Source organism: Topomyia yanbarensis, chromosome 3 (genome assembly GCF_030247195.1).
Source record: "Topomyia yanbarensis strain Yona2022 chromosome 3, ASM3024719v1, whole genome shotgun sequence".
Lineage (NCBI taxonomy): Eukaryota > Metazoa > Arthropoda > Insecta > Diptera > Culicidae > Topomyia > Topomyia yanbarensis.
The window spans coordinates 341,961,835-341,974,682 of NC_080672.1; the positions used below are offsets into that span (position 1 = coordinate 341,961,835).

Below are 12,848 nucleotides of genomic sequence, written 5' to 3' on the forward strand. Positions count from 1 at the left end.
GGTGCCCCTCTGTGGGGATGCAGAATTCATATAACATTTAAATAAAGGGGCCTGTAACAAGTTTTGGCTGAAAAGGGGCCGAAGATTTTGGCTGGGGACTTCTTCAGTCGTACCAAACGAAATGAATTCTTTTCACACTTACCAAAATTTGGTGCTGAATTGCGAAGTGTGTGCAATTATCAGGAACAACGGAAAAATTGACTGTTTGTGACTATATTTTGATAACAGCATTTCTCGCATGACCCAACAAACAAACTGCTCAGTGGCACAGAGTACATGAATCTGAGATGCCCATTATTACCAATAAATCAAAAACATCGATGCCAAGATAGGTTAACAGTAGACGAAAACTTAGACAATTGGTTGGTCGTAGATTGTGTATACATGGTAGACCCATATTGATTTTGCACTTAGTTGAGTTCTTCGAAGCGTGTGCTATTTTTTTTGTTTAACATGGCTCAATGAGCCGTAGGTCTTTTATATATTTTTAATACGTATGATATCAAACTTTTTTCATAGACTTGTGCACGCTACTTAGTGTTGCGCATGGAGATCCTAGCGAAACAATCACTACGTCAGTTACTGCAGCTTGGAGGTTGTCGGACTGCCTTCTCTCCCGCTGTCTAACACGTCCATGTCATCGCCGCTACTGTCTTCTTGGTACTTATGGTCGAATATTTATATCATTTTTTTATTCTTCTGGGTCATGATCAAGTATTCTCGTTTGATGTTAGTTTTTTTTTCAGTGGCGATATTCGCGGTTGATTTTGAGTGAGTGCAGTCGTGATCGTTGGCTGAGTATCAGATTGCGGTTTAGTAAAAGATGCCGGACTTGGAAGTCGTTCATATCTACATGGATCATAATACTGGTGTTGTCATGCTCATGTTGGTATGTTTAGTGCCACTTTTTACATCAGCTAGCTTTTCGAACGATCTTAGAACTGTTCATTGTAGAATTGAATGGGGAAGACATCCGCTAACTTAAATGCTATCCTCATTTTTTGTTACTTGTTCACGTAGCGAATCGTAGGTCTAACGCCAGTTTCTTTAAAGTAAATCACAATTGTCTTCTCCCGTATTTCGTCTCTTCATTGTTTGTACGGTGGACAAGAAAAAACACGGCAGGCAAAATTATTTACTTGCTTTGATGGAATCTATAGCGAATTTTGACTTTTGCACTTGGCAAGATGAGAAGATAGACTGGAGCGGTATTCAGTTTTCATTTGTTCATTTGTTTGTTGGTTCATTTGTTTATTAGTTCACTTGTTCTTATGCTCAATTGTTCATATAATCATTCATTGTTCTTTTGTTAACTTGTTTGTTTATTTATTTGTATATTTGTTCATTTGCTCTTCATCGTGTCTTCTTTCTCTTTTCTTATACTTTCTCTTTCGTACTTTTACCTTTTTTTTAGTTTATTTGCTCCCGCTAAATGCGTCAACATAATTAACCGTGGATCCTTCATGCTTCTATAATATGCGAAAACAAAAACACAGACAAGTTATTTCCTGTCTGTCGGGTCTTCTTGGTGCAGTTTGCCGCTGCGCGGTAAGATCATTTTGTTTGACATCTACCATCGGTCGAATTTTCGTTCACCTCCGTGTTCATATTTTTATTTGTTTATTTATTAATTCTTTTATTTTTTCATTTGTGCATTGGCTCATTTGTCCACTTTCTCATTTGTTCATAGGTTCAACTGTTCATATGAAATGTTTGTTTATTCATTTGTTGATTTATTCATTTCTTCTTCTGTTCATATGTTCATTTGCTCATATGTCAAAACGTTAATTAATTCATCTGTAATGAACATTGATTTGTTCATTTCTTGACACCTTCGTGTGTTAATTTTTGCATTTGTTTATTTGATCGTATTTTTCTTTGTTGATTTGTTCATTCGTTCATTCACTCATTTGTTCGTCTATTCATTAGTTGTTTTGATCACACATTTGTTCATTCTTTAGTTTGTTAATGTGTTTTTTTTGTTTTAGTTGCTTAGTTGAACTACTTCGCTTAGTTGTTTATTTGTTCAATTGTGAATTTAGGGATTTCTTCATTTGTTTAAATGTTCATTTGTTTATTTGCTCGATTTGTTCATTTGTTCATTTGTTCGAACTCAAGCAAAACTTAATTCAGGCGGGAACGAAAGGTCACTCCTATAGTTTCGATTCGGTTTGCCTTATTTTACTTTATATCAATTAGTTTTTGTTATGAGGAAAGGATCGTGAATAATTGTCAAAAATTACTCTTTTGAATCATTGATATGTGCATAAGTTTAATTGCACAGTGGACGGCGGCCATCATATTCAAACCGGACATCGTGATAACTTGTTCCGTAGGAGACGGATGCTACTAATTTTTGCACATCTGTTGTGCGTACGAAATAAGTTTCTCGTTCCTTTCAATACCCCACTAAGGATATAATTCTATCGGTTTCCGTGCTAGAACAAGTATTTTTCTTTCAAAAGGCGGTGAGGATTACGTCTCTTGACATTAGTCGTTGCAGCAATAGAAGCGGAGGAGTTCCAGTAAACAGCACAAAAGCTAAATTTCTGTCTTCTTCATTTTTATTAATAATTTTACATTTCACATTCACATTAAAACAAATTATACTGTGTGATGTGTTGGTTATTACACTCATCGCAAAGGTCCGACTAGGACGACACATCTTCTAACAAATAATCTGAATATTTTAAGAACGAATGAACGGAGGTACAAAAGTCGAAGGCGGGAACACCGTGTGTAGGATTTTCGTGAAAATCAATCAGAAGTACTGCAACAATATTTAACATAAGCTGACTGATTTTCATAAAGATCTAACTCACGGTGTGAAAGAAATTGTGTTTTTTTTCGCTTTCGAGTTTAGTACCATTGTTCGTTTGTCCTTAGCGCAGAGCGAGTAAAGGCGCTTTAACCTAGGCTTATTAGCCAGGACAAGGTGTAAATATCTCTGTCCCATCCCAAAGGACCAAAGGAGTGACATTAACCTTCTTAGCAAAGTCACTCCCAACGATTTATATATCCCCTTTAAACTGAAACGGTCGGTACGGTTGTCCTCGTTTCTTCCTCCTCTAAGATTCGAAACAATTCGTTGATTAAATTATTTATTAAATGAATAATTTAATCGCCCGTTTAATTTTGAAACATCTTCAAACCAAACTCTGCACAGTAGGCCTGGCCGTTTTGATATTTGCGACATATCAAAATATGCTTCAAATATTAATATTGACAAGAAAAACACTACAGAATAACTGCAGTGTTTTCCAGGATGCTTTTCAATACTGGCTGTGTAAGGGTTAGAATAGAATAAAATGGAATAGAATAGAATATGACGCAAACATTTTTTACGAACTAAATCCCAAATAACGAGCACCGTTTTACGAATTAATTCATTTTACGAGCCCCCGGTTTGGTTTGTAAATGGAAGTTACAGTGCACCAGCCGCTCTATATACGTACAGTTTTTGGTATGATTTTTATCAGAGTGTATTTAGGAATTGTCAGAACGAAAACATTGCCGAAGAAAGACCATTACTAGGACAATTCTCTAAAACGACAGAGCTGATCTAAATAGATGCTAGGTTTTTTCTTCTAATTTGGAGTATATTAGTAAACCAATAGTTGTTATAATAACATTTTACGTTCTTGATGGTCTGAGGTTATATTTCGACTTTCAGTCTAGAGAAAATGTCAACCAACGGTTTATATACTTTTTATCGTACGTTTCGGCGACATATTTTGCGTCCTTTTTCAAGGAATAAAGTTGGTTACCGTGTTACCGTAAAGCAAACCAGCACAGTGGCGTAGCCAGAAATTTGGTTTGGAGGGGGTTTTGACGAAATTCTTAGATTTTTCAAAAATGTTGATGACATTTAATCTGTAGGCCGCGATCGACTGAGTACTAGCGTGTTCTGCAGTAATAGCGAAAAGGAATGGTGTGAGCGGGCATGGGCGCTATAACTCTAACGTAGGCAGAACTAAATACCTGTCGTAGGTGTCAGTTATGGTGGGTGGCGGACTACGAGACAGGTTAGGTCAAGTTCAACGAGTGGCCCAAAAACACCACTTCACTAACAATCAAGGAGAAAAGGATGAGATGCAAAACTCGCAACTTCGAAACCATAGAATTGGAGGAGCTTTGATAGATGGGGCAGAAGGTGTGGAAATGCGGGGATCGAACGAAGGCACAAGAGCTGGGCAAAATGCGCCAACGCGTGATCAAGTGGCAGGCGATCAGCGAAAGGATGTGTGTAGTGTGGATCAAAGGCTATTTCTTCGACTAGAGCATGATCAATGTGCACTGACCTCACGAAGCCGAGAAAGATGCATTTTATGCGCAGCTGGAGCATGTCTGTGATAGCTGCCTATGGCGGAATGTAGGGCTCGTAATCGGTGACAAAAACATCCTGGTAGGCCGAGGGCATTGTATAAACCGTTTTTCGCACAGGATAGTCTGTACACCTTATAAATAATGTGCAGAAATTCACACGATTGATAAGTATATTATGACGAACCAAAATAGCGAAGCAGTAGACGACAATAGTATTGCAAGAATCAGCTTGGAGACGCGCGCAGTCGTTGACAGATTCCGGATCTACCTAAGATTCATGAAAAATAAGACGGTTGAACCGCTGGCAATGATCAACTGTCATGTGAACTACTCAAACACAGAATAGAGGAATTGGCCAGAGCACTCCAGTGGGTGCTGTTGAAGATCTGGAAGGAGGAGATTTTATCGAAGTATAGGATGTAGGGAGTAGTATGTCCTATCTATAAAAATTGTGTTAAGCGGGATTTTTGCAACTAATTACCGATTAATCACATTACTCAACTGCCTTGTATGCAAAGGTGACGTAAATGCCATCGAGTATATTTTTCAGGAAAATTTTCAATTTTCAAATCTTGCATGGTGCGGGTAAAAGCATGCTTTCACCACTTTGCTTTTCGGATTTCAACAGTTTATTTTTTTTTATTATTTGAAGTCGTTTGCACTGAAAGATGCGAATTTTTGTAGTGAACTTAAAAATACGAAAAAGTTAATTTTGACCAAAGTGGCGTTGAAGTCACTTTTGCATATCAGGATAGTAAACGTCATCTACAAGGTGTTCTCCCAAATTCTTCGTTGCCGCCTATAATGATTAGTAAGGGAATCGTAGTGCAATATGGCCTAAAATGCACAAATACGGGTTGCATTCATATCTTCAACCAAGCTATTTGCAAAAACATTCTTGAAAACTTTGCTGAAGAGTCTCGAACTAAATTTGATTGGAATTAGTAATGCATCTAACTGGAAAAATTTATCAACAAAATTATGCTGCTAAATACTAAACCTCCAAAAGCTGACGGTTTCCAAATGATGGAATCTTGGCGCCATTCAATTCGATATCCAAATGTACACCATAAAAAGCGAAAAAGTGCCACTAGCTAGCACTTTATATAAGTGATAACCTAAAAAAAATCAAATGCACATAAAAACCAATTCTGACCTGTTAGGCATTAAACGCCATTTTTCATCAGTTTCTATTAAGGCGTTTTCATTGAGCTATTTTGCTTGATATTTACATGATTTATCAACTATAGGATCCTCACTAAAATATTGGTTACAAGATCCCATTCTCACAATTTACAAAAAGTCCCCATAACGTTTAAAACATTAGGTTCTCAATGCAATGAACAGATAATATACTTCCAAAATTATTATTCGAATACTTAATAAACTAGTCAGCATCAAACTTTTTTTTCTTCAATTCAAATATTTTGGTTTGGAGGGGGTTTTAACCCCCAAAACCCCCCCTTGGCTACGCCACTGAACCAGCAGGGCGGTAACCAACTTAATTCCTTGAAAAAGGCGCAATATCCATCGCCGAAACGTCGGATAAAAAGTATATAGATTGTTGTTTGACATTTTCTCCAGTCTGAAAGCCGAAATATAACCTTAAATTTCTTGATGTTTATTAATTTTTTCATAAACATTGTTTTGGTTTGGAAGCAACAGAATCTTTATCCTCCTAGCTACGCCACTGTTGTACCCCAATGCAAGCCAACGCAAAAACATTAAGCACGCCATTTTTCGATTATTTCTAGCTTTCTGCATCATACTGAACAGCTTTAAGGCGGCAGCTGGCTTGAAGCAAGGTCCTGCTCAGGGACCGCACCGACACGCCGGAAGTGTGAAGGTATTAATTAAAGTTTCTATTATGAAAGTCAATTCATCATCAGTGGCAAATGAATAATTCAAAATAAAATGCGAGAGGAAAAGTTTTCACTCGTTTTACGAGACGATGGTGTCCGCCGTCGGGGCAAAGCAGTTTATCTGATAACGATTATGGTGTAGGTATGCTGGTTTCGAACTTGTCCTTGGGTGTTCTAAACCAGTTGAATGGTGGTAAATACTGGAAAATAATCGATAGCAATTCTAAGCGACATAAAAGCATTCGATTTGTGGTGATTATTTTCGAGTTTATCTGTCTGTTTAAGAAGTTTACTGTTGTACAATTGAACTCAGCGTGAAATTTCCAGGTACAACATTCAAACAGTATCACGAATTAGCCATGTTAATATCCATGGTCCCTGCTGATTATGTAACTAAAAATTATTACCCATTACATTGCATTTGGCGTCCATTCCTGGTAAACGGGTAGCGACTGTGCAAGACTGAATTGTTCTATTTGGGTTTGAACCGAGTCGCGCCCAAGTACTGCAGCACCGTCCAACCAAAAACATGCGCCCGACACGATGTTCTACAATGCTGATAATTAATGGCTTTCCAATGCGGTGCTTGAACCGAACTGCGACGTGTAAAATCAACAATTATCAGCGATAACCTGAAATACTGAAATGGTTCTGATCTGGTCCGTATTGGTTCAGCGGATCAGTTTCCTAAAGGTGCGATATTGACTAGCCAGTAGTTTTTATACACAAATATTCTAAAGCTTCAACTGTGCGACCTAAAAAAATCGAAAAGTTCGCGCTTGACCGAGTTTTGGGTTCGCGCTAAATGGGCATGCAACTTATGTATGGAGGGTAATATTCAAACAATAAACTGCTCCGGCAGAAAGTTAAGGAATTGGAACGGTTCTGCCACGAGTTATGAATCTATTTTGGTATGCAAAACACGTTTCTTCTCTTCCTGAAAATTGCAAGGGGACTCGTAACGACTAATAATAAAAGGCATGACAGGTAAAAACAAAGGAAATATAAATTAAGACTTGAGTTCACGGTTCGTTTGAAGGACGTCTTCTCTGAAATGGAATTTAATTTTGTTCCTGAATTTTTCTTCTCTTTGATGAAAATTATGTTGTAAATGATTTGAAAATTAAACAAACATACCTGTGATTTTTTCGACAGCTATCGATCGATCCGCTATCTTTTGGCAGCGACATAAACAACATCCCAAACAGAGCGATTATTTTGCAAACGAGATTAAAGTTTTAATCATCCCAAGTTGCGACGAAAGTCCCCGATCTAATCTCTTGCACCCGGAACCGAGCGGAAGTTGACTAATTTTATTACCACCCACGCGCGCTATCATCGTCAATCAGACTGAAGCGGGGGAACTGCATAAATTTCCACAGCCCTGGTCGCCGTCGTTGTCACACTAAATCCAAAATTAACTCGGCAGCCGATAAATTAGCGAAATTGAATAAATTATCTTGTAATTTTACTACCGAACCGAGGCTCGGCTTCTGCTGCGTCGCACCAATTCGCACGGGTTCCGTCGTCCCGGTGTGGTTCTACCGCCACGCCGCCGCACCGTATGCCGCCGCTCTTCGGTGCCACTGGCAAATTTTAACCTAGTTAGAGGTCGCGCGATGGCTTCTCTCGCAGTGTCGTCAATTCCGTGGAAATTTGTTGCCGGAATGGAACCGAATCGATCGGTTCCGTTGTGTAGCGGCGAATTATCCTGTCAATGCCACTCCCATATTATGCAGCGGAAGATTCTGCGAAGTTTTAAGCATCACCAACATACCACCCCTGGCCATATTTGTAAGGCCCACTTTTTCGGCTGCTGGTGAAATCTTTTTCGCATGAAATAGTAGGTTTTCTAATTGAGTTTATCGTCATCGAAACTAGCTCGCTTCAATTTTATCGTTTCATTTGAAACCGTGAGGGTTATGTGTTCCAGTGGAATCTTGATTCTCAAACGAGATAAATTGGTAGCCGAATTCGAACTGAATCGGACAGTTTTCTTTTGAAAATACACCTATTAAATAGCACCTATTAAATAGCAAAAGCTTATTAATTCCATAGATATTTGAATTTGGAGTTATCATCACTAGTTACGCCATAAGTTTTCAGTTGAACCTACGTAAATGCCTAAAACAGTTTTTAATCCTTGAAAACTCATTGAAATGTTATGTGTTACATGATCGAAAAAGAGAAGGAGAAGAAATCCAAAAAAATACTCCGAAGCACAAACGTGATCGTTGCACAGCTAAGCAATCACCTTAGCCGAAATGCACAACTTCAATTCCACACGCTGGCGACGACGAAGACACCGTGATTTGCAAGTACAAAACCAGACTTTCCTTCCGTGATTTCATGATTGTTTACATCAATTGCTACTTCTTCATTTTTTACCAGAATAACGTCAATAGATTGCATTTACTATTTGTACTATTAATTTTTAAATAATCTGCGATATTCATACTCTTCAAATAAAAGTTGAACCGCTGCTTTTCTAGGTGTTTTATTTAACCTCGAATATAGTGACCTGTCGTACCCCAGATTTTAAAAACATCGAGAAAAAGTACTTTCGCCTTATTTAGATTTTGCTTGAAAAATATTTAGCCATGCATGAAATCATTATTGAGGGATTCCATGAGACACTGGCCGACTGCAAAATATGACCATCGTCGATTTGAACGAAAGTTGGCAGTTGTGCTCGGTTTAATAATCTCCATGATTTTTTCTGACAGTTGCAATATTCGCAAGAGCAATTTTTCAAAAGAGCGTAGACGTTTCTACGTGCATTAATTTACAAAAGTTTTTGGTCGAACTATCTGAGAACGAGTTTCAGGGAATGAATACTTCTATAAGAAAAAAATACACACTGCAAAAAAATGTTGTCATTTTTTACAAAAACAAAAATTTATGTTAAAAATTTAAATTGCAAAAAACCCTTTTTTTAATTTTTTTATGTTTTGCCAACTAAAACCTAAAGAGAAAGAAAACATTTTGAACATGATTATATGATGGACAACTTATCGATAAAAAAGTTTTTACAACAATAACATTATAAAAAAATTTAAATTTCATGCTAATTGACATACAAAACTGTAATTTTATTGCAGAATATAATTCTTAGTATCATTTTAAATCAAAATACATTTGACAAAAATCTTCTAAAATGCGATAGTGTTCCAGATATTTGGAATTTCGCTCCAATAAAACAATTGATCGTGAAATTTTGCCCTTTTTAAAAGTTATTCGCGTTACCCCATCATAAAGTGTCCACCATCCATTTTTTTCGTTTTAAAGACACAAAAGAAACTTTTTCAGTTTATTTGGATTATGGAGAAGCTTTCAATAACAAAATTTTCTTACCAACAACTTTTGACATATGTTTATAATTCATACTATTTGCAGTCAAAAATACAATTTTCTTTTTGAATATGATTCGAAACGCCATTTTAAATCAAAATGCTCATAACAAAAATTCTCCGAAATGTAATGTTTCTCGAGATAATTTAAGTTTGGTTTTAATAGCATAATTATATTGTTTTATTATGACGCTTTTCTCCATTAGCAACAAAAGGTTTTTCAAGAGGCCCATAACATTTCCTGTAACTTTATTACCACAGAATAGCAAATAACAGAAATTTTGTATCTGTATTTAGCTTATTGCCACTTGACCAAACTTTGTGCATTCGTTTCATTCATTTCTCATTTATTTCTCATTCATTTCTCATTCCTTTCACTCTTTTCATTCTTTTCATTCCTTTCATTTCTTTCATTTCTTTCATTCCTATCATTCCTTTCATTCATTGCATTCATTTCATTCATTTCAGTCTTTTCAATTATTCACTCATTTCACCCATTTAATTCATTTCACTCATTTCATTAATTTCACTCATTTCATTGATTTCACTCATTTCATTCATTTCACTCATTTTATTCATTTCAATCATTTAATTCATTTAATTAAATTCATTAATTTCATTCCATTAATTTCATGAATTTCATGAATTTCACGAATTTCACGAACCCATTGTTAATTTATTTCATGAATTTTCATGAATTTCATGAATTTCATGAATTTCATGAATTTCATGAATATCATGAATTTCATGAATTTCATGAATTTCATGAATTTCATGAATTTGATGAATTTGATGAATTTGATGAATTTGATGAATTTGATGAATTTGATGAATTTGATGAATTTGATGAATTTGATGAATTTGATGAATTTGATGAATTTGATGAATTTGATGAATTTGATGAATTTGATGAATTTGATGAATTTGATGAATTTGATGAATTTGATGAATTTGATGAATTTGATGAATTTGATGAATTTGATGAATTTGATGAATTTGATGAATTTGATGAATTTGATGAATTTGATGAATTTGATGAATTTGATGAATTTGATGAATTTGATGAATTTGATGAATTTGATGAATTTGATGAATTTGATGAATTTGATGAATTTGATGAATTTGATGAATTTGATGAATTTGATGAATTTGATGAATTTGATGAATTTGATGAATTTGATGAATTTGATGAATTTGATGAATTTGATGAATTTGATGAATTTGATGAATTTGATGAATTTGATGAATTTGATGAATTTGATGAATTTGATGAATTTGATGAATTTGATGAATTTGATGAATTTGATGAATTTGATGAATTTGATGAATTTCATGAATTTCATGAATTTCATGAATTTTGTGAATTTCATGAATTTCATTAATTGGAATCTGTTGGAAAGAAGAAATCTAAGCCTTCTTTTAGAATGCTTTCTCTTGAAATTTTCATATTTGCTTTTTTTCTTTTTCCATTTTATCCAGGTTTTGTATACTGTCCATTTTCTCTATTTAATCTTATTTTACATTTTTTGTATAATTTGCCCCATGTTTTCCTTTTTCTATTCTTACCATTTTTGTTTTTCTTTTAAAATTTGTCTTATTTTTTGTATTTGTCCCTTTTTTAATTTCATCTTTTGCCGTATTTGCCATTTTATCTATCGTTTTATTTGTTTCATTTGTATTTGTTTGTTTAACTGATTTCATTAAATTTATTCAATTTGTTTAACAAAACTTATATTTTCAATTATTTTCATGTAGTTGTATCTTCCAATAAACTTATCTTAGCATTTCTCTATCCGCCTTTTTCATTTTAGGTTTCTCTCATTTGCTCAATGAATGTTTTTATTCGACTTCTTTCGTTTTAACTTTTTTCGTGTTGTGAAATTTTCTGTTCTCCATTTGAAATATATGCTTTTCTTTGATATGGAATTTTTTCAATATTCACCCATTTTTGTTCATTGGTATGCTCCATAACTTTTAGAATTTCCTTTTTACCCATTTAAACAATTTTGAATTTCATATATTCTATTTTGTTACTTCTTTAATTTAAATATTTTTCCTATTATTTTATTTTGATCTTTGTTTTTTGAATGTTTTCGGTTTTCTATTTCTTAAAATTTTAATTTATTCCCACTTTTACTTTATATAAATTTATTTATTTTTTTAAATTTTTTCTTGTTTTTCTTTGTGATATTATTCCTGTTTTTTTTATTTCATCTACGATTCTCTTTTTTATCCATTTAAACCATGTTGATTTAACATGTTTTCTATGATTTCACTTTTGTCTGTTTTTGGGCTATTCACACTTGTTTCTGTCTTCTAATTTTTCTTCAATCTATTCTGCCCAATTGTTCCCATTTTTATTTCTATTAGTTTCTTTAAAGAAATAACATGTCCATTTTTAGATATTTCGTAGTTTTTTGTTTTTATCGTTTTATTCCATTCTTGTACAGTATCATTTCTTGTATTTTGAAACATTTTGAAGCAACTTTTTCCCATTTTCTTGTTTTCATGCTTCCATTTTTTAAATTTGCTATTAATTTTTATATTTCAAACATTATGTAAAATTTTTATTTTTACGTTTAACTCAGTGGATCCATTTCGCTCATTTCCATATTTGTTAATTGTTGTCTTTTTTATATTTTTATTGCTTTCATTTCTCTTTCTTTTGCCATTTTTACTGTTTTCCATGTTCATGATGTTTTATTTTTCATTTTGTTATTCACATGGTTTTCATTATTTTACCTATTTAGCTATATTTTTCTATTTCTTCAATATTTGTCTAATTTTTATTTTTCATTTCCTTCGTTTAATCTGATTGTTTCAATTATTCAATCTGTTTTATTTTGCAATTTTTTTGAAATAGTTTATATGCTTAAAATTTTTTTAAATTTTGCCATTGTCTTAATTTTTTTCCATTTCTGTTGTATCTCCGTTTTGGATTTTTTTTTCTATTTTGTAGGTTTTTGACTATTTGCATATTATTAGTCTTTTTCTATTATTTTAGGTGTCGTTTTGTTCGTTTCTTGTTTTGTTTCATTTTATCTATTTATTAATTTTTCCTCGTTTGTTATTTTTTTTCTCACAATTTATAAAAAAAAAATTATGAGTTGTTCAATAATATTGCACCAAACATATAAATGAAAACTCGCAAAAATCACATAAAACATTTTTCCCTGAAACCAAAAAAAAGTCAGCAACACTATCGAACAAATGAGAAGTTGTATTTTCAGAAACTAGCAATGTTGTAGCGCATCGACTTGGGCAAATGTGTTGTTTCTTTAACGAATTCTAGGTGAAACCAGACGAAGAT

General features: G+C 34.0%; 1 protein-coding gene across 20 annotated transcripts in view; it reads left to right on the forward strand.

Annotated features, from left to right (window-relative positions):
• Positions 1 to 12,848, forward strand: part of LOC131693700 (glucose transporter type 1) — a 704,006-nt gene that overhangs the window by 335,922 nt on the left and 355,236 nt on the right. For 17 of the 20 annotated variants that reach the window (XR_009306301.1, XR_009306302.1, XM_058981754.1 and 14 more), the window contains exon 2: positions 6,081 to 6,172. The exons of the other annotated variants lie outside the window; for them this stretch is intronic. The gene's annotated coding sequence lies outside the window, so the exon portion shown is untranslated. The remainder of the gene's footprint in view (positions 1 to 6,080; positions 6,173 to 12,848) is intronic. 20 annotated transcript variants of the gene reach the window in all.